At 27.8% G+C, this 21,604-nt stretch overlaps 1 protein-coding gene across 3 annotated transcripts in view; it reads right to left on the minus strand.

Moving 5' to 3' along the window:
* Positions 1-21,604, minus strand: part of LOC111639654 (FERM and PDZ domain-containing protein 4-like) — a 169,350-nt gene that overhangs the window by 89,067 nt on the left and 58,679 nt on the right. Inside the window, exon 1 of one of the 3 annotated variants that reach the window (XM_023385578.1) lies at positions 20,570-20,586. The exons of the other annotated variants lie outside the window; for them this stretch is intronic. The gene's annotated coding sequence lies outside the window, so the exon portion shown is untranslated. Of the gene's footprint in view, positions 1-20,569; positions 20,587-21,604 lie in introns of those variants that run through there. 3 annotated transcript variants of the gene reach the window in all.

The following is a 21,604-nucleotide window of genomic DNA, read 5'->3' on the forward strand; positions in this document are numbered from 1 at the left end:
TTATAATTTATATTAATTTTTAAAATATATGTTACTGTTTACATTAAATGTATAAATTTGTATGCGTAAGCATTACTTTCACTAAATTTTTGTGAGAATTTAATGAAAGTAATGCAAGAATTCAAATTAAAACAGGTTTATTGGCATCAAATTCCTTACATTAAATTTCTTTCTAGAATATCAGAAATTATTCTTTAAAAAATTATTGGTTTGATAACATAAAATTTATTTATTTACTAATTTGTTATTACTCAATCAAGATTCTAAAAGCAATTTTTTTTTAAAATATTTATTTTGCTACATTCTTACTTCAGAAATCTTTATAAATTAATTTTCTTTCTTTGAAAATTGAAAAACTAAATACTAATTTTGCTATAAATTTATAATAAAACCAATATTTAACAATTAAATACTGTTCCTGTTATCTTATGTTAATGGATATTTTTAAGTAATAAATACAGTATGTGGGGTGTTCAATAAGTTCTCAGAAAGTGGTTATCAATCATAAACAGAATGCTACATTTATAATTAATTAATGCGAGTGTAAACTTGTTGAGACTTGTTTTATCAAGTATTCAAGTTTAGCCCTATCCGATTTTTTCCCCAAGTTTAAATGAAGGCATTAAAGGCATTCACTCAATCTGTTTAAATTAAATCTGCATTAAATTTTTACTAATATTTTAAATCCTACTGAAGTATTTATCTATTTATTTTCAATCATTAATAGAAATTAAAAGTTTAATAGCCTACATAACATCTAATAATTGTAAATTTGCTCTAAAATTTATGTATTAATGCTAGAACTTCCAAATTGAACCGGATTGATGGAAAAAGGCAATGCAACACTTGGCAATCTGCCAGAGGGGTTCCTCCTGAGAGAAACCCTTTTTCCATGGTCCCTATTTAGATATTAGAGACAGAATCCAGCAAACTCCATATGGCCAGCTTGTTGGTGAGATGCACAAAGCTGCAACTAGCTACCAATGTTTAGTGGTTTTATCCACTTGGCAAACTTCCAAATAAGTAAATAGAAATGCTCTTTACAGAGTAACTCCATAAAAACATTTTTATCTACTTATTTGTCATAGTAGTGGAAAACTGTTCTAAATGACATTTCATATATGTCACACAGGACTTTCCATCACCAAAGAAACTTCATATGGATCACTTAGCGCCAATCATAATGATCGAAATCCAGATGCTGTAATGGAAAATGACCCTTCAACACAGGAAAAGTGGAAAATATATGTTGTTCTGATAATTTAAAACGTATGTTTCAGTACTTAGGACTGTTCTCCGCTACGATGTAATGTCCGGTGAAACTCTCAATTGAAATACTAGTTAGAAACATTTCACATAAATTAATAAATTAAAATAATTTTAGCATATCCAAATTCTTAATTTAAAATATTTGAATTTTAGAAATTTTTTTGTTTCTTTAAATATTTAGAAAATTAATTTATATAGATCAGAATAACAATAAGAATGAGAAAATCCAAAATAACTTATTCTAAATAAGGAATAATATTAAAAACATTTTATCATCAAATTTAATCAAAATTTTTATACTAAAGATGAAAATACTTACCTGGACAGAACAAAGAAAAGCATTATAGACAGAGAGAGAAAAAAAATAGGAATTTTGAATTGTTTTATATGTTATTACCATATAATGTAAGGAAAATAGTTTCTACACAATTACCCTGTAATTGCCAATTATTAATCTATTAAAAATTTACAAAACCAGTTGGAAATTTAAACCCATAAACTTGGTATCCTGAACAAAAGTGAACACAAAAGAACTTTTTAAAAAAGAGAATGCAATAAAATTGTAGTTAATTTTTCTAAAAAGTTGAGTTAACCAACTACTCGCTAAGTGCTTAAATGTGTTATTCAATTGAAACAATAAATAATATGACTAATTTTCAGTTGCATAATTTCAAAACAAGTATAATATATAATGTAGAAATAATAATAGGCTGTTTTGTATATTAAATTAATCTATTTAAGAGCAATTATGATAATTTGAGTTAGGGTTTTTAACTGTGATGTTTTAATGATAAAATTATTTGATGGTGGAGAAATTTTAAATGAATAAAACAACTTTTAATGGAAGTTTTCTTGAGTTTTACCTACAAAATAATTTAAAATTTTCATGATATGTAAGAATAAATATGACTCATAATTACTTAACATATTTAAGGAAAATATCTACTTATTTTTTTTTAATTTAGCTTTATATTTTCCTTCTAATTAAATCAAATATAAAACATATGTACTAGAATATGATATAAAATTTGATAAGCAGTACAAAAAAAAAGTTTAATTAATTGATGTAAAAGGATATGCTTAGACATATTTCCCCTTCGCATCATACCGATAATGCCGGATAATTTACAAATTTCATAGCTAAATTTGAAGAAAATATAGCAGAGAATTAAATGAGAACACCAATATAATGAAATATTTTTTAAATAAATGATATAGAATGGGAGCTGGTACTACAGGAAATTAATTTATATGAGCTCTTATTTATCTATCAAAACAATTACTTTGTAATTGTTACGTGGCTTATAAGTTCTACACGTTGACCTATTGCTTCCACTCCAATAGAGATGCTACCAATTACTGCAGCATCATAAATTCTTATCCTAATACTGTATCAACTTTTAATATAGAAAGTTGGGTGTAACAATAAAAACATGTAGGAAAAAATATATTTAATTCACTCCCTGAGAATAAAAATGTTATTTTTTAAACGTTTATAGTGTTTTCATTTGAAATTATAAGAAAATATATTATTTTCTTGTAAATTAGAACGGAATTTGAGTGTTAAATACAGATTCAATGGGAAAAGGAAAAAAAAAAAAAATCACCTCTACTAAAACCAATTGTAAATTGCTCATGTTTAAAATTAATTCTGCATACAATATGCGGTACACAGGGTGTGGCAATGTAAAAATTATAATCTACAGCTTGACGCCAAGATGACCCGCCAGATTTTTTGATTGAAACCCACTTATAAAACCACCCGCACATGATATACATAATCATAAATCTATATACTTTATTCACGTAACAAATGTATATTCATGTATAGTACATCATACATAGGCATGTATACAGGTCTACAGTATGCACCTGTTTTTACCAATCAATTATTTCCAATCAAAGAAAAAAAAATCCAATCATAACATATATTACAAGTAAAACGGTAATCTGTCTAATGCGGAAACGGAAGGCTTTATGGCTTTGAAATTGCGTAACATGACCCGAGTAAAGAGGAATTTTTGGCATATTACAGCAACTAAATTCTAGAACATAATTTAAATATGTTCCAAGGGTATTTGGATTTTTATGCAGATATCTTCATCTGTGAATGGCGTACACGTTTTGCTGTTTTCAACATGTCTTTGAAACATAACGCTTACATTAGAGGAGAAGCAGTTCTAAATATAAATTATAATAATATTTTTTAAACTTTTTCTATATTAATACAAACAATGTTCTATAAAAGGAAAAAAAAAAACCTGTTGAAACAAAAAATTCTGACTGGTAGGAGTTCCATTTTACACATTTTAATACAATAATACTGCAATACTCCATGGATACTCAACTATATATATATTAAAATATATTTATTCCCAAAGTTTTCTGTGATGGGTGTATCCGGAATTTATTTAAGGTAGGTCCTGCCAAAAATATATTGATACAAAGCCAGTGCATTATATATTAATTACAATAGGCTTCTCTGCCAATAAAACAAAGACCATTATATTTGTAATCACATTTGAATGGATGGGGTTCAGACCCCACCAACCCCCCTGACTATGTCATACATGTAATCAATGTAACATTATTTAGACAATCTACAGCTAGAATAATTCAAATTTCATCAGTGAAAATCTGTATTATTAATATTTTAAATTAAAGGTAATGAAGCTTATGTTATTCAGTAATTAGAAAATGTTACAAATATCAATTTGTTAGACTTTATTATTTTTAATCTAAAAATTTTAACCTTATTATGTGTAGATCTATATATCTATGTATGTATGTGTATATATATATATATATCTTTTAGATCAATCAGCTGATAATTGTATTCTCTCCAAAGGAAACTTTTTTTAAATTGTATTTTTAATTACTTTATAAAANCTTAAATCAAAGACCAGATGTGAATTAGAAATATTTTTGGTTTTATTATTAAAACCATCTTCAGCAATATTAAATTAAAATTATTATAGAAGGTTGTATTTATACATAACTACAAAGTAGTCTTTCTATACAAATTAAAGTGTTTATACAATGAAAAAAAAAAACAATACATTAAAATGATAATAGTTTAGAGGTGTGCATAGTGTCCATTTTTCATTTTATTTTATTGATTCATTACATAATTTTTTAAATGTAATGGTCATAGGGGGTTAGAAACTGCCTTCCCCTACTAAGAAAATCCACTACCTTAAAGTAATAAATAACAAAATACAATATTTTTTCCATGTTTTTTCTCATGCGAAATTATATTTATGACTGAACAACGAGGGAAAAAAAATAAAATATAACTAAATTTTTTTTTTATCTACCATCCGTTTTAACAGTTATTCTATTCTTTCAGATTGAAACTACCCTACAAAAATTCAAATTAAATTAGAAAATTATCGAATTTCCCAACAAAATATCCCTTATAGATAAAATAGCTGAATTAAACTCAAAAGAGGATAATAGAATTTGGGTATAGTTTAAATGTAGCATACGAAGCAACACAAGACAACACAAAAAAAAACCACGTCATAAACTTCCGTTTCCGGTATTAGATCGTCCCGAAGATCAATAGATGTGATGACGCGAGTATGATAAATGTTCGATAGCAAAAATCGTTTTCGTTTGTCGAACCATTTGTAGGTTTTAGTGGGTACAACAGCTGATCACGACAAACAGGCAAAAACACGGACAACGTCTAAGTACTAGTCATTATCGCGGATCTCCCATAAAGAACAGGCAAAACTTCTGACGTTATACATCGGGCTATTTTTTTAACATATTTAAATCGTTTCTAGTGTTAAATTACCCCCCCCCCACACAGAAGGTCGCTTAATATAAAGTATAACACTAGTGGAAGAAACATGCTTGGATTTTTGTTTGTACCCTCCCATTAAAAAAATGCGCTACTCGAAAGGTGCAGGAAGAGTTTAAAATCTATGCGTGTTACAAGCTAAATTTACTATCGATATTTAAGAAATTCCGATATCAGGATAAGATATTTGGTATGCGACACGCGCAAATTTCGTGATAAAATTGAGAAAAATACGAGATTGCTTAACACTTTAAACTGGTGCGTGGTTATCGAACCCTGTAAAAGTAGGTAAAGTGACGATGAGGCATACATAACAAATATTCTGCATCGATATTACTTTAACAGCATTCGGCAATAAACTCGTAAGAAGTAAATTTGATGATGTGGAAAGTTTTTTTTTAAAAAAAAATTAGAAACTTTCCACATTATTTACGTAAAAAAATTTCCAGCAACTAGTTGCGTAACTTTACCGGCAAGAGTTAAAATGGTGTGTAGTGCCATCTGTTAAGATATTTTATTAAGAAATTTTTATCATTAATTCCTACGCCACTCGAGATAAAGCACGTAATCTCATCTATCTCTCCATCCCCTGGGCTTATAACCACCAAAATTTAACAACATCGATGCGCCTAATATACAAACTTCCCTGCAAACTTTCAGAAATTTTCGACAAAAGGCGCACGAGTTATTAAGTTTCAAAGTGGATGAACAAAATCGTAAAGCTTAATAACTCCTGTGCCTTTTCACCCTAACCACACACCCATATATACAGAATAAAATACAAGTTTTTGCATTTCTCGACATTTCAAGTTCCTCCGACTTCAATCTTGGGGATAATTGTGTTTACTAGTACAGTACCATACTTTTCCTCTGTTATATAAAACAATGGGGAAATCAAAAATGTATATAGCCTATAATTTCCCGAAAATACGAGAAAATTTTAAACATAATTTTTCTATTATAGAATTAAAAAAAAAAAAAGGAAACAAGTCTAAAGTTTACATTACACAAAGATTTATAGGGAAGTAAAAAATATGTTCATGTGTAAAAAAACGGGTAAAATGTAATCATTCTTCCTGTGGCTTCGTGTTCCTTAATTCTATTATTAAGCTGTCTTTTGGTTTCTCCTACATAAATCTTTGGTTCGCAGCAGCAAACGTATCGATATTTTGAAACCGTACCAAAGGATGTTCCGAAATGATAAACTATTTCTGAAATGTTCTATATGAAAACTTGACTCTTAACACGCTCCTCTCCCTTGTTACCATCTGATGAACATTTTAAATTATTTTAACAATTCAGAATTTAATTCTTAAAATTAAAATATATCTTAATAATGATTTATAAACATGTGTTAGCTTATTAGTTTAAAATTAATTAAACTTTCCATTTAATTAACTTATATAAATGTATATATTCATATACATTATTATTAACAAATAATGATAGATCAATGTTATGCATTAAACAATCTTATTATATTGAACAATGTAATTAATATATTATATTATATAATAATTATTAAATTTATAAAGTTATCTCATTAATATATACAGTACATGTATTTAATATGGGATTAAATTATCTAACACTTGAGTTAAATTGTTTTTTTTTTGTTGTTTTATATAAAGGCCCGCCTTATTCTTTGAAGGTATGACATAAAATTACTTATAATAACGGTATAAAAAGCTTGTAAACGGTCTTAATCCATTGTAAGATTATTGATCGCGTTTTAAATATGGCAGCGCGTAAACGAAACGGCAATTCTATGGCTTATGACGTTAGATCGATTTCACATCTGTATCTATAAATCTGTGTTACGAACATCTTACACACAAATTTCTTACTTAATTATACAATATAAACATATAAAAATTATAAATCATGCTTTAATTAAGTTGGTTTTGCATTACTCTACTCAATTTAATTAATTGAAAGTAAACGCGAATCATAATTGATGTTTTGATTCGAAACATTTTTAATTAAACTCGAGTTTTGCCTTCCTCTTTTTTTTCCGTTTCGAATTGTTTCTATATTGAAAAATATTAATCATAAATTAATGTTAACATCGGTGATATGATGTTGTAAAATTTTACGATCCACTTGGAAAGCATCTCATTTTCACTCAATCAAACCGCTTCCTCCCCGTAATTATAATGATATATGTTATGTATTCGACCGTTAGTTATGTAGGCAATTTAGAAAGAATTATAACTTTATATACAACAACGCAAATCGTGTAGGCAGTTTACAATATTCCTTGCGACCCGTAAAGGGGGGTAGATAACGCGCAGGAAAATCTGAGCTGTGGTGTACTTATGGAGGTGATATGGGTATTGGATCCTCGAGGGCTTTATGGTATATTCCTTATTCTGGCTGTGCCTTTTAGATAATCCTCCCAGAATACCCCCCACAGAAAAATCTTAGTTGTGAGATATCTGGTAGTTAAACAAATTTGTAACTGTATATGGTGACTGCTTCAGTTGTCACACACAAATCTTATACACATTCACACATTGGAACTGATACATTTTATGTTCGAAATTGTTAGTGAATCGAATGTTTCAATTTTTATATTACAAACATATAAGCGTAGCTAATAAACAGTTTATTAGTCACGGATGGTGTGTCCTCTAAATTCTTGACAATTGTTCGTGATTAACTGTCGGCTTTCAATTGAATATAAAACAATTAATTTTACAATAAATGAGCCGTTTCCTATTGTAGGAGTGCCTGCCCTATTTCTTTAAATGTTTTTGGGAAATAAATCGGAACAGAAGTTTGTAAAACGCCTGTAACCTAAATAATAGACTACTTACAATGTAACTAAACACTACTCCATAGAGAATATATTATGTATCTTAGTTCTGTGCTATAAACTTTTACAGTAAGATTGTGGGTGCATTAGATTTCTGGTTCGAGTGCCACTTCCAGTATAATATTCTATCTATTTTTATTGAAAAATCTGTTGTTTATTTCCCAATGTAGCATTAACTACAATCAGCAGAAGCATTTTTGAAATATATTTGATTAAATTTTCGTATTACCAATGCTTATTATTTGCACGAAAGTTATCTACCTCCTCAACTTACATGAAACTTATCCACTCTCAAGTTCCTTGCATGAAACTTATCCACCTCCTCCACATCTTATCCTCAAGAGGATAAGATGTATTGGCTTCATTCATTTTTAAAATATTAAATATAATAATTTTCCTTGGGATTAAAAGTGGTGTGACAAAATAATCTGATTTTAAATTAAAATAAGCTTAATAATCAGAAGTTTATTCTGAATTAAAAGCTTTAGAAAGACTGTAAATAAATGGAAACGATCAACATAGCATTACAAATAAAAGTTAATAAATTGCTTTCTAATTAGATAATTAAAATAATTAGAAAAAGAAACCTAAATTTAAAACCCTTATGCTGTTTATTATTAATAAATGTGTAGTGCATAGTACACAGGGAAATCATCCAGCACTAAAGACCTTAGAGACTAATAAATGTATTCTTAAAATATAAATTTTTCTCCATTTGTTTGTAGTGTTTTCTGGTCAGCACATCATTACAGGAAAGCAATTATATTTATGAGAATTCTGTTAACTGAACAAAATTTTTATATACCCAAGTTTTACAAGTTTTAAGTAGAATGTAAGCCACGCTTCCTAGATATGACATTACATGTCTTTTTCCTATAATATTTGTCGTTATCTCTGTTCTCTTGAAAACGAGAAACTGAAACGAGTAAACATTTAAAAGAAATTACTAAATTTTTATTGTGGAAAATCCCAAAAATGATGAAATAGTCTAAACATAAAGGGTGTCTTCAATACTTAAGAGAATATATTACAACACAGTAATTACACACAATACAAAAGAACAAAAAGTGATTCCAGTTTAAGAAGAGGAATTCAGAATAAAAATTATGCAAATGTTTGATAAACATTTGACTGAAGTGCACATTTTCTAGAGAAGAACAAATATTCAATAAATAAAGATACCAGAAATTCAAATTTTGCAACATAAAACAGCATGAAATCTCCAATTGTTGTGGATAAACGATGCAATTTTTCAGTTTATTTCACTTTCTTTTCTTTTAAATTGCTTTAAGATGACTTTTATATCCAATAAACAAAATTCTGTCACTGCACACCTACAATATATAATTTGTAATGTTGCAAGTGATAGATATATTGTGATGCACAATGACTTTCTGACTATGCTGTACAAGAATTTTAACTTGATATAAAGTGGGTATCTTCGGTTATGTGAAATTTATAAAACTTATATAACCCAGATGAGTTTTAGAACCATTATACTCATAAAAATGTAAAGAAAAACAGATGCATTTTTATAATGAAAAGCTATTTTATATTTGCATTATTAAAATTAAATATAATCATTGAGAGACTATCTTCTTATGCTAATAGCTTGAATTAATATTTTAATAAATTTGCAGCCAGTTCCATTGTAATAAGTACTTAATTAAGGTACTCGCCTACTAATTATAATTACATATAATGGTAAAGTTATACAATTTTCCTCTGAAAGTAAGCAAATCTATAATTTATGATGTGTATTATTTATGAAAAACTTCCAATGATTATTCAGAATATTTAATTGTTCTTACAGAAGAGTGAAATGTAATAAAAAAAATTGATTTATTATATTTGCCGACAGGCTTATAGGAACCACAATATTGGCAAAATTTACATCCAGATGCAAGTTGTTTCTATGGAAGGATTCCATTTGAATGGAACTTTTTATCCTTCTTTTTTCCAGTTCATTTCCTTCCAAAATTCTTTTGTAATGAAAAATGTACAAATCTGATTATATATAAAATCAATTTTATATTTTATTGTTGTATGTCAGTTTTTTACTGTGTTCTATATACAATACTAAAAAAATTTATATGCAACAATGTGGGTTGTGTATAAAAATATAAAACTGTATAACTTTCTAATTTATATTAAATATCATGATGTAACTCTATTAAATCTTTACATTTAAATATATCATTCAATTTTTAGTAAAGAATAAATTAAAGGCATTAAATCTTGTTAAACTCAATTTAATCATTTCATCCACTAAATGCATTCTTACGTGCATATCAATACTCTCTTCATTCAGATGAAAGGATAAATTTAATTTGAATTGATGAATACAGTCGTCATTAAAACTAGAAGAAAATCATTTTGCAAGTTTCCGAAATATAACTTAAGTAATAAGACTATAAATGGTAAAAATTTACATTTTGTTTTTTTAAATTTGAAATCCTACTTTATAACTGGTATAAAATGTCTAAGTAGTGTATTTTTTTGTTGACTATATACAGTTCAAAATTAATTTCCAGGGATGTAATCCCAATTTATAAATGGATTTATGATATTAATAACTGTGACAGCTTGTTTTAATGACGAACCACACAGTTCACTAAATGGGAGTTTAGCATGTATCATTTAGTATTAGCATACATAGTTTCAGCAGCAGGATGGCCAAGATGGTTAAATGTCATCCACTGTTTCTGGGGAACCCAGGATCAAATCAAGACCATCAACTCTCCAGAAATTTTGCTTTGGTGGTATGTCCTGGATACATCAGGCTCCATCATTTAGCCATCCCATTGTGGACCTGAACAAACTCACAATGGGTGTGGAAAAAAGCCTTCTAGTGCCCACAGGNTATTTTATAAAATGTCCAAAACATAAAATAGTTTAAATTAATTTTGTGTCGCACATTAAAGTATATTTTAAACGAAATTCAAGCATGTATTTTTTTTAAAGAATTAAATGTTTTGCATCTTTTCATTTTAAAATTGATGCTTCCTGAACAGGATATAAAGAATGATTCTTTGCCTTCTCTGAATTCTATATTGTTCTGATTACATTATTTATATAGAAAATTCTATAATAATAAATAGATTTCTTTATTCATGATAACTATAGATTTACATCATCAATGATTCACTTCAATTGAGGAAATAATTTAAATTCTTATTGTAATTTCATAATATTTAAATTAAACTTTGAAAAGAAAACTTCAAATTATACCAGAAGAGAGTTGGAGGGTAAAAAGATAATGGCAAGAAAAAGTAGACTGCCAGAAATATAAAAAACAGAAAATTTTTTATTTTAAGTCCCTTTTTTTCTAGAAAATTCAAACAATCTGTGATTTATCACTCTCTTTAAGGTCTATATATATATATACACAACACATCTCTACTACAGTGATCCTAAATGAACAACATATTAACTTCTTATAAGGAGATAAACATGAAAAAAAAGAGATAAAATTGCATAAAAATTTCTGAATTTATAATGAGTTTTGTAAAGTTAATCAATATCTTAAAAAATAAAAATATATATAAGATAACTAAAATTAAAGCTGTATTATAAACAAATTATATAAAAAAAAACTTCTGAAGTACAGTAAAATAATTTATATTTATGTTTTATTATATTAAATTAAACACATATATAGAACAAAGCTGAATTAATCAATGCAGCCTTTAACAGTGGGTGAAGTTTAAAGAATGCTGTTTTTGACCCGGTTAACAGACTGTCTTCAGGAGCAGACAGTTGAAAGTGGAATCAATGGGTTGAAAACGTTAGCATTCTTCAAACTTCACCCACTGTCAAAGGCGCATCGATTAATTCAGTTGAGTAACCGCAGTGTCTAGTTCTTCCTTTTATATAAAACAAATGCATATCATCACTTTTTCAACTTGATTTTCATGCTAAAGTTGTATTCTTCACTTCAAATTTTATCATCTTTTCAATAAAATAAAATAAAATTTTTTATGTATAAAACATTAAAAAAAAAAATATATATATATATAATTTGAATTCTTTCTTGTGTTTATCCACTTATAAAAAGAATATATCTGATTTTTAGTATCAAGTAAACATATATAGTATATAATTATATTGAAAAATTAAAATAAATAATGTTAAAAATTCTTCAATATTTAATATTAGACTTAACATTAACATAAATAAATATATTAAACTTTAAGCAGAAGTCATTAACTTGTTGAGTAATAAATAAATATTAAATTTCATAATCAGTGTTGTAATATTTTCTAAACTTATTATTGAAATATTCATTTAGTTTTTAGTTGCAAAGATCAAAATGTATTTTTATTTAATTTTATTAAAAATTTGTACAACTGTATTTTAGAAGCAAATGCAAAATTTATTCACTACTCAAATGAATAGCAAATGCCAAATTTACATTATTTCATATAATAGAATTTCATAATCTTATCTAGGCAATATTCTATTTATAGTAGAAGATTCTTCCATTATTAATCAAAGTACATCTCTAATGAATTATTTTCAACGTAACAGAAGAAATATAAATCCTGTATCAATTTAGTAGTGCAATTTAATTATATAATTTCTAAATTTCTAAGTAAAAAAAAAAAATCAGGTTAATTTATAGTGACAAAAATACCATTCTGTAAATTAAAACTGCTATATAAATTATAAAATTAATTTATTTTAAATTTTCTCTTAACCACACATCAGAAAATAAGATTTATATATATATACAGTATATATGGAATTTTGTATTTATAAATATAATAATTGCATGTATTCAACAGTGCTTTGGTATATATTTGAGGGGTGGGATTGGGTGGTGAGTAATAAAACAATAGTCATAGTAACTAAAATATACATTTATTGACCTGAGTATTTACAATAATAAAATTGCAAAACAAAAAGAAATTGCTGGGGTTTAAGTGAAGAGGTGTGGGCTTTAATAGTGTTGAGGGTTGGACCCTTCATAGTATTTTTTCTAAGGTGTCCAAGGATATTCATGCCAAATTTGATGCAGATATGTTAAATGGTATAGAACCCTTTACCTAACATACAGTACATATTTTGACATTTATATTTATAGATTAGATATTAAAATATTAAAATTAAAAATTTGTAAATTATGTACTTTCTAATAGCATATTGTTTTTGTTTCTTAAATGAATTTAAATAATAAAAAATTCGAAAGAATAAAGCGTAATTTGGTACATTAAGTTTGGAGGTTTAGTCTTGATTTCAGAAAGAATTAGAGATGAATTTCGTGAAGAATTAAAAGGGAAAAAGTTTTAAAAAACGTATCGAAAAATGTCTTTCCAACATGTCTGGAATTTTCTGCTATCAAATTTTATCGAAATCTCTTCGGGCGGTTCGATATTGTTTGCGCAAACGGATGGAGAATCGACCGACTTTAAATGGTGAATGCTTCAGAATTGATATCAAAACGCATCTAAAAATCGCTAAATAAATCAAAGCTTTCAAAATGTGTCGTAATCTTGAAAAAGGTTCGAAGAAGTTAACCTTTTTTTACAGAAATGCAATTTCATTACTTTGCAATCTCCTCCATTACATCAGTATTCCTCCGTAAAGAGAAGTTTGAATTCTTTACAAAGAAGAAAGAGAGAAAGATTTTTACCATGAAAAGTTGAATATCATTTTTCCCCCTCATGTTTTATTTGTGATATTACAATTACAATAATATATTCTGAAATCATTTCGAATGCTCTAGACTCTAAGGAATGAGAGTAATTTGCTATAAAATGTATTGATGAAGTGTCTTCAACTTGATCGTTGAAAGAATTTCTGAAGTTCGCAACTTTCGAAATGCTTTCATTAAAATATATATACATATATAAATTTCTTAGAAGTAATATGAATATGTTAAGACCAATAAAAACACAAATGCAATGGAATATCTGTTGAAATTCGAAATAAACTGGAGCCTAATAGTGGAGGTGTGGATAACACCACTGAACAATAGTAGTTGTGGATTCGCGCCTTTCCAAATGGAGTTTTACGAATTTCTTCACGTTTGTAATACGTAAGTAGGGGCCAGTTTTTCCATGGAAAGTTCTCCCCTCAAATAACAACATAAACTGCGGAAGACTAATGAAAAACCGTATGGTAAAACAATAAAACAGACAGAACACAGGAAAAATGATGATAATAAATTATTATGTATCTAATTACGTGAAGGTCACTATAAAACTACACAAGTAAAATTTCTATTGCAGAATTTAATATTTTGCTTGATAAATGAAACAGAAAACAGAATTTAAACTTCGTATAAAATCTTGAAATATCTAAATTTCATTGAAAAATTCCCATAAGTAAAAGTTATGATTAAATAATAATTATATATTAACCATGTAGATATTTAAAATTATATAAAATTAATTACTTTGAAATATTAACTAAGTAACGCATAATGTAATGTAGAAAATAATGGTTCACTAAGAGAGAAATCTAAAATTACAAATACAGTTATGACTCGCTTTACGACCGCTCCGCTTTACAACATTATACTTTAGTTTAAAAGCCTTCTACTTTTGTAATAATTTATTTTTTGTTATATATCTTTATGCAGAACATTCTCGATTTATTGGTTTGAGCTTACATTCAATAGAAAATTCGCTTAACGACTATTTTCTAAGAACCAACTAGGTCGTAAAACGGGGGTCATACCGTATCGTACTTTAAATATTTTCTATTTATTAAATTTTATAATTCATCAAATAAATAAATAATGTTTTTAACTACGCGCAGAACTGTTTCAAGCAAAATAAGTTAATTAATAATTATATTGCATATTATAGCTTAATTTAATATACGATGAAAGGGGTCAAGAACCTTTGTTCTCATTAAAAATGGAAAGTTATAGCAAGTGTATTATAATGCTCCTGTTTAATTACCTCATTAACGTGCACTATAAAATACAATCATATTTTAAAATATTAATTTTTATAGGCAATATTTATTCTATTTTAATTTTGCAGCCATATGATTCTATTGAAGAACATATAAATTAATTTTTATTTTTGATTAGAACACTGATAAAATGCGGTCTGAAAATGACCAGAGAAACCGCAAAATTCTCTAAGGGTGACGGAAAACTAAGAGAAGCCACAAAAAAAAAAAATATATATNGTGACTCGTACAACATGGAATTCATATAAAACGGAATAATCAACAGTGTTATAGGGGGGGGTCGACTGTACCTAAAAGTTGTTCTTCTGCCAGTTTTGTTTCGTTAAGAAAAGTCCTGCTTTTATCCGTGGTTCCTGAAAGGTTTTTCGTGAAGAAGTCTTGCTTGTATTTGTGGGCTCTTCAAGGTTCGAGTTGCGAAAACGCCTAGTTGCATTTTACGTCCAGGAAGAAAGACAATGGAGTTACAACGTAAAATTTTGTAATGATGTAAAATTAGCAATGTATTTTGAACAGTCGCGAAACTACAATATTGAAAGAGGCAGCGATCAAAGATGATAAACACTTTTTTTTTATTGAAAGCCCGTAAATACAGTCGACCCCCTATAACACTGTAGATAATTCCGTTTTATATGAATTCCATGTTGTTCGAGTCACTTAGATTTTACAAATACGTGAGCCGTTCACAGCCCGGCACACGTATTTGTAAAATCTAAGTGACTCGTACAACATGGAATTCATATAAAACGGAATTATCAACAGTGTTATAGGGGGTCGACTGTTATATGTAAACACAGTAAGATCAACTCACAAATCCTTCATAGAAAATCAATAACAATGTTAATAATCGTTTTATGTATGCTTTAGCATTTATAATTTAATAATCAGTTTATTTATGAATAATTAATTTACACAATTTTGACTTTATATTTATAGAGACATAAATAAAAACAATTTATTTCGTGTTATTCAGTTATATATTTGTGAATACAATGAGGTCAAAGACTGTTCAAATTGTACTACAAGCAGTCAACAAAGATGAGTTTAATCATATTATTTCACAGAAATTTTCCCTATAATCAAGTATTGGAAAAAATAAATATATTTTAAACTATTTTTTAATATTAATTTCCATTATTTAAGCCCGTCCTTCAGCTCTATTTATAATTAATTAATATGATATCATCATGAATTTGAAGAATAAAAAAAAATAGAAGTAATAAAATAATACCGATTGATTACAATTAGCTTTTTAAAAGTTAAACTAAGAAAAATATTAAAGAAAAAAAGCTCATTTAATGTACGATTCTTTATAATCTGTCAAAGATATATTCATGTAAAGCAAGATATCGCGTATCATCAGTAAAATAGGAATTTTCATACCCACTTCTTAGAAGAATTATAATTAGAACGGTGGAAAAATCCTTTGAAGTTCTTAAACTGAAGTCCTAAAGAATCATCTTTGAAGGATTAAATAAATTAATAAATATATTCTATAAATATCTTAGAATTTATTAGAGATATAAATAATTTCTATTAATGTCAAGATATATGTAACCGTTCGATCAAAAAAGACAATTCTATTATTAAAATTGATATATAAATATTTAATTTTTAGATTTTTTAGAATTGTAATATATTAAAAAAATTGGCTATTATTTAAATTAATAATTTGATATTAATGAATGTAAAAAGTTGAGGGAAAAGGGGAATGGATGGATGTGCGCTAAGACATGGCTCAATTTGAAAGCACAGCTATTGTCCGCTTCAGAGTTGACCGCTGGTGACATTTTCATCACATATTATACGTCACAGAACTATTCCATTACGTTTTCCGGGTAGCAGATGGGTAGAAGATTCCAAGAGAAGTGTTCTTGTATTCACTCCTGTTTTTTTTTTATGATCGTTAATTACGTTTGACTTGTTAACATAATCATAAAGCATACAGAACTAAATAATTCAACTATGTTATTCATATTTCATAACGAATTATATTATAAAATGTCGAGGATTCACAACGAAGAATTGGCGAAGATTCTCATGCACCAATTCAAAATTCTGATGCACCGAAACTGGAGATAAAAGCAAAATGATGCATAGTTTTATTCTGAAAAACAGGATGTACAACCGAAGAAAGAAGGTTTTACGTCATTTCCTCCATCACGTATTCTTTTCACGAAGGAGCTTCACGTTCCTTACACCGGCACAAGGATGGCAATGCTTAATTTACCGAATTTGGATGCAATGTGTACAGGACAACAAAATATATTTAAAAAAAATAAACCTTCTTCCATATTATCGAATAAGAAACCTTACAACTAAATTGAAAAAGAAAAAAATCCCATGGGATAAAAGAATTTCATAAATATCAAATAGAACGTGACGAATTCAGAATTAAAGCTGATTTAATACAAAATTTTCCATTTTAAATTAACGAAATATTTAATTAAATATAAGAATTTATTATTTAAAAAAAAACAGCGAAAGAAATGAGGATCCTTTTTCCTTAATTTGCTACCGGAACATTTAAGTCACTTCCTTGGGAAGATAATGAATTGTGAGCAACAAAAGCAAAAGGAGGAACTATAGAATGGAATATAAAATAAATTTAAAAAGTAAGGATGATTAGTCGTGTGATGCAAAGATAATTACGAGCCAGAACATTAAAGTATCGAGGATTTAAATACGATAACTGATCTAAAGTAGGAGAGTGTCCTTGAATAGATTCCTTACTTAAAAAAAAAAAAGAAAAAAAATCTATTTGAGTCGTTTTCATTAGGTAGCCATTCCACGAATTATTACGTAAATTCTAGAAGAGGAAATCGTAGCTTCGATACCAAACGACACGTGTTGTGCATTATGAATAAGATATGGCTTCTTGGGCACATCATTTGTGAGACTGCTTCACACTCTGGCAGATGTCCAACGTAAAGAGATGTAAACAGAATCATTTTCACAAGTTATAAATTTCAGGATATGTCTAGAAAATTTTGGTTGTAAATAACACGGATATTTGAAATTTCTGCCATCAGAAATGAAGTACGCCACGTAAGAAATATATCAATTAATCGATTCTCTGAATTAATTCATGCGAAAAGGACTTCTCTTTGCTTGAAATGATTCTATTCCTAATTAATAAGACATGCTCCACAAAAGGAAAAATTTCTTTTTAATCATCTTAAATATTGGTTTACCACTACATAGAAACTTTAAAAAAAAAAAAAAACGAGGAAAGTAATTTAAAAACAGAAAAAAAAGTGCAAGAGATAACGTCATACCTCGAAATTTCCGTACTTTCGAGGTTGCATTCGGGGTCAAAGTTAAAATTCCTGTATTATAAATATAAATTCTAACCTCATTTACATATTAAAAAAATAAAATAAAGTTCCAAGTCTTCTGTATATATAGCATATATATTTTTTTTTCTAATAATTATTTATCTACAAGTACGTCACACGTCATTTTCATGTATTGAAGCGATTGTTTCGAATACACAAAAGCAATTAATTGGTTACTTCATTTACTTGTTTCAGCATTCTTCTCTACGAGGATAAAATTCACGAAAAGGACAAACTTTCATCATCTCTAGCGAAGTGTGTAGCCTATAAATCAATTCTTTATAAATAAATATATATATAAAATCCAATAATATCGATAAATTTTACAATATATATACTTATTTTTCTTCTCATTGCCAACAATTCCAATCGAAATGAGCGAATGACAAAGGACAAAATAACGCTTGTCATTATCCAAACACGTAAAATAAAGAAATTGCGTAACACGAAATTCTCATTTATGTCAGATATATATAAAAGGAGGAAACTCTTTCAAAGGGACAATAAATGCTAACGTCAACCAGAATCGTTTTCGTTACACAAAAGAAAATTTTTCTGGAAATTTGTTTCAATGTAGACGCGTACAAAATTCAATTGTTTTAACTCAAACGACATAAAAAAAATTAAATTTACTCTATTAAATATTTGACCAATTACGTAACGCGACTACATTAATTAAAGCCAAAAATAATATTAAAAAAAAGAGGCCATTTGCAAAAATATTCGTTAATCCAAGCAATAAAATTGTAAATTTAAAAGTTCACTAGTTAATGGCAGCTGCAAATTTTTGAACATTTTGCCATGTAAATTTTACTGTTTCGATCGTCTCTGTTCACTTTATTTCTTGTTAAAATTTTAATTAATTTGTAATAAATTTGGAGGTTGAACCTATCGATATTCACCAAAATATTATTTAAAAAAAAAAAGCCGTCTTTAACTTTTGCACGTACCAAAAGTTAGTGATTACAATTAGATACAGTCGACCCCCCTATAACACTGTTGATAATTCCGTTTTATATGAAATCCATGTTGTACGAGTCAGTTAGATTTTACAAATACATGAGCCATTCACAGCCCGGCACACGTATTTGTAAAATCTAAGTGACTCGCACAACATGGAATTCATATAAAACGGAATTATCAACAGTGTTATAGGGGGTTGACTGTATTTTAATTACAATTTAAACAGTTATAATTTTTATATAAAAATGAAAATATAATCTATTAAATATAAGAAATTTCAAGTTTTATTACAAATAAAAACTTATGTCCACGGATCGAAATACGAAAAGACCTTACAACTTCCAACCATTCGTAAAACAAGATGCTTAACCTTATTTTTCAGTCAAGGATATCTAGCGGTAGGACAACGTAAAGGCCGTTCTAGAAACTATTTTTTTTCTTTCTAAAATAAATATTCTCCAAAAAATATATTTAAAATACATGTAAAAAGAATACAGAAATAATAATTTAACTGATAAAAAAAAAAACAGTAGAGATGAGTAAGATAAAGGTAAGTGTATCAAGCAACGTGGCTTTCATATTTACATAAAGCCTGATCCCGAGGGAGGAAAATATTTACAAATGTAACAAATACAGAATAATTTTAAAATTTATGCTGTAAATATATTAAAATTTTAAATATAAAGAATATAAAATGCATCTATAAAACATCCCACACACAGGCACTCTTCAGTATTCTTCTACTCAAGCTTAAACATATTTAAATTTTGCTTATAATCATACTTTTCAAAGTTAATTATAATTTAAAATTATACTAAACAAAATTAAAATTAAAAATAATCCTATTTACGTCAGTAAAATTAGAAATTTGCAATCAATAAGACCAAAGAATTCATTTATATTATAAAGAATTTGTGAGGTTTCCTAAAAAGGAATTACTGCATAAATTTAAAATTATTTTATACTGTTTATACTGAGGATTAACGAACGTCTTAAACCAATTATTAAATTGCCAAATTTAAATACAATTAAATGATTTCAGGATCTACGCCGATTACCATCAGTAATTGAGCAAAGAAGCGTCATCACGATTGTAACTCGCGTAATTTAAGTCTTGCAATTAAAAACCTGGTGTTAAATCTTAATATCTTAAAGTAATTCCTTTAGTTTAGGTGGTGATAAGGTTATAAAACAGTTAAATATCACAGTGTAAGCGAGTTTCTTTAACTGCAATCGAATATAACTCAATGATGCGCACACAATTCTATAGAAACGAAGGCCTAATCTGTTCATTTCACGTGTTTATCTATTTAAATAATACAAAATCACGATATCTTATCGTCACGTTATCTCGAACTCATCGCAGCGCGCGGCGGGGTGACTTTCCCGGTGACGTCACGCGGTTAAAGATTGAGAACACAACATGGTATTTTAGATGGCGCATCTTACCTGAACAGCTGAAACTCGACGAATAGCACGGAAATAGATACAATATATTCGCAGGTGACGTCATCGGTCACACGATATACGTGACGCGGCGATCACGTGAGGTCAAGGTGTCTGGTCGCTATGGCAACAATGACAAAACCTCATTCGTGACGTGAGAATACCGGAAGAACGAAATCCGTGCCGAAAGAAAATGATTCTGAGAAAAGATGGTCAATGATGACGTAACCGCACCGGCAAGGTCGAATTTTTCTCCCTTTTTTTTGGGTAAAAAATCGAAATGTTTCTGAAAATAACGACAGTCAAAATATAGAAAAAATGAAATGCCGAAATAGTAAAAGTTTAACTTCTAGTTTCTTTTATTTTTAAATTACTTAAAAAAAAAAAAAGTGCTTTCACCGTGCAACTTCATCCATTATAAGTGTGAAAGCGAAGCGACGCGACACGAAAGATGCGACGCGACGCGACGCGTTAGAGATGAGATGCAATTATTATTGATACTTTCAACTATTTAAAAATAAATCATGCAAATAATACGAATTTCCATAACAAAATCGCTTTAAGCAGTTAATTAAGACAAATATATTCAATCTTATTGAATTTTTTAACAATAAAAATAATATAAAATGAAACTTTAATACATAATAAACTTTATCTTGTAATTAAAGTTTGAACTTCTACCTGTAAAGAGATGTAAATTTAAATTAAACTCTCATTTATCATTAGAACAAATTGCTTTAAGCTCAAGTGAGCAAGATAAACTTTATTTTTCAAGCGCAATATGAATTTAATTACAATTGGAAGAAGTTGAAGAATCAAACATTGAATAACTAGATATAAAATGAATATTCATTATAGTGTACTTGAAAAAGTTATCAATGTTCATCCCAGTTAGAGATCTTTGTTCTAGATTTGTATCTTATTAATCAACTAATTAATTTTAATGAGTTTAAATAATTAAAAAAAATTATTATTGTGTATACTGTAGAGTACATCTTTAATCTCATCCTTGAGTTTTTTTTTTTTTTTTTTTTTTTA

This window comes from Centruroides sculpturatus, unplaced genomic scaffold (genome assembly GCF_000671375.1).
Source record: "Centruroides sculpturatus isolate CEXI.00-Female unplaced genomic scaffold, Cexi_2.0 scaffold212, whole genome shotgun sequence".
Taxonomy (NCBI): Eukaryota; Metazoa; Arthropoda; class Arachnida; order Scorpiones; family Buthidae; genus Centruroides; species Centruroides sculpturatus.